Genomic DNA, 2,463 nt, shown 5'->3' on the forward strand with positions numbered 1-2,463 from the left:
TTGAGAAGCAGGATACAGATAATTACGCTCATTTTACGTAGAAGAAAATAAACAAGGCATAGAAAGTTTAATTAATTATCCATGTTACACAGCTAATAAATAATAAAGACAGGGTTTCAACCCAGGCTCAAACGTCTCCTAATTTAAGCCCTTTCTTCTCTGTACCACAATGACTTTTGGTGCTTAGTCAGAGGATGTGTAGACTTATAGAGTCAGAGCTGCAGGACCCAGGTCCCAGTCAGCAAAGGAGCTCTCTCCTGCTTCATCCCTAGTGGGGGCGGCTCCCCTGATGCCAGCAGAGTTCACAGAAAGTCCTCATAAAGGCCCACGATCCACAATTTGTAAGTCACTATCCATAAGAGATGACAAGAGGGGAAAAGGGCGTATGTGTTCATTGAGCCCCTACAAGATGGTAGGTGCTTTGTAGACATTATTTCATGGAGGCCAATCCCATTCCTTACTCAGATATTACAGCCTCCTACTTATAAGATAAAGGAACTAAGACTCAGAGTGGTTGCAAAACTTGTCCAAGGTCACACAATGGAGGGTGTCCTATTTAAATCCAGGACTGACCGACTCCAAAGCCCAGTCTCTTCAGCCACTTTCTTTTTTGTTTTTTCCCCCTTTCAATTCATTTAATTCCAATAATCTGTCAAAAAAAAAAAGAGCCAATAAACAAATACTGAATTACATTTTGTTGGGTTTTTCAAACCCTCAAACTCCTGACTTATAAAAACAGCTTGTGTGTCTTCCACCCTGACCACCCTGCTACTTTGCCATATACCACAGGCCACCCATAGATACAAAGCCAGGGCAGCCGGGGGGGAAGCTGACGTGGTCTACTTGGAGCCAGAAGACAGGAGGGCGATGAGGCCCGAGGAAGCACTTATGGACAAAATGTAGTTCACTGTGGGGTTGAAGTTCTTCAATATAAAGAAGGAAACAACAATGACCAAGACCAGAAATAGGGTGCTATTATTATAGAAGATGGAAAATGTTGTAGCTTCATAAGCAGCAACTTCATTCTTCTTCCGCAAGACTCTTGCATCTTTTTCCTTCCGAGACATCTTTCCATTACCAGCTTCAGAAAGTTTTCGAGTCACTTCTTTGGAAACAGCATCCTCCCTCTTCTGTGCTACTTTGTGCTTGAGAACAAATTTCACGGTTTTGTATACAAAGGCTACCAAATAAGTGCTTACTAGGGTCATCACGCTATACAGAACAGCAGACTGAGTAAGATCCACGTGTCATATTCGCCAATGTAGCCAGACGGGGATGGCAGACACGAGGAAGGCGCTCCCGAAGAAGTGCACCAAGGACTTGGCCAAGAGGTCGTGGCTGAAATCCTGCAGGAGCAGGTCCTCCTCGGACTGCTGCTTGGAGCCGCCTTTGGGAGCCACGGTGGAACCGCAGCCACGAGACGGGAGGGCCGAGTCAGGCGCCGACCGGGCAGAGGCCTCTGGCATCACCCCTGTGGCCACCGTATCTGCTAACAACCCCCCTTTAGCCACTTTCTCCCAATTGTTCTTTTGTGATGCAGCGCGCGCGCACACACACACACACACACACACACACACACACACACACACACACACAGCCAAATACAGCCACGGACACAAACAGATTTTACCCCAACTCTGAATGCGTCAAAATGTGTATAAATTCATAACGCTTTTAAAAATGCCCCACCTCTGAGACCAGAGGAGGAAGAATGAAGCAGGTTTCTGCCTGCTTTCCTTATGCGTTTAGGCTGCGGCAGAGCTTTTAGATATTTCCAAGCACTTGGCCACCTCTTTTGTGCTCCGGGAAGGATAACAGACCATCCAGCTGAGGTTTCACGGTTGAGGCTTTAGACGCTGGAAAACAGGTTTTCCGTGGCTATTTATTCACCTATAGTGTCCTCAGCTGCTCCGGGAACTGACGTTACCACAGATGCCCAGGCAGGGACTGAGCGGAGATGCTGGATACACATTTGGGTCCGTTCATTACATACGCGTGTATGTGACTTTGCAGAGACAATGGTTAAAAGAGAGTTACAATTGCAGACTCTTCCTTTCTAGCTATGCCCTGAGCAGTTCATTTAATCTGTTTATGCTTTGTTTTACCATCTGGGAAAGGGAATAACAGCATCATCACCAATCTTATCTTAGTCAGCTATTGCTGTGATGATCCGGGCTCACAAACAACACCCGAATCTCAGTGGTTTACCTCGACAGGCATTTATTTCTCACTCACAGCACTGTAGGTCATCTGGGGCAGCTCTGCTTCAGGCTGTAGATTGAGTTCAGGTCTTTTTCATTTTAGGATGAAAGGAAGCAGGTATCTGGGGCGTGATCTTTCCGTGAGTCATCACAGGAGTGGAAGAGGGCTGCCCAAATCACTTGAGCACGTTTCAAACTTTTGGTTGGGATCCACTCACATCCCAATAGCCAAAATCAGTGGTCACATGGCCAGGTATAAAGT

At 46.4% G+C, this 2,463-nt stretch overlaps 1 pseudogene; it reads right to left on the bottom strand.

The window, feature by feature from the left end:
- Window positions 1-626: 626 nt before the first annotated feature.
- Window positions 627-1,466, bottom strand: LOC132505670 (translocon-associated protein subunit gamma-like; annotated as a pseudogene).
- Window positions 1,467-2,463: the final 997 nt, after the last annotated feature.

The sequence above is a fragment of the Lagenorhynchus albirostris genome, chromosome 15 (genome assembly GCF_949774975.1).
Source record: "Lagenorhynchus albirostris chromosome 15, mLagAlb1.1, whole genome shotgun sequence".
In the NCBI taxonomy this organism is placed as follows: domain Eukaryota; kingdom Metazoa; phylum Chordata; class Mammalia; order Artiodactyla; family Delphinidae; genus Lagenorhynchus; species Lagenorhynchus albirostris.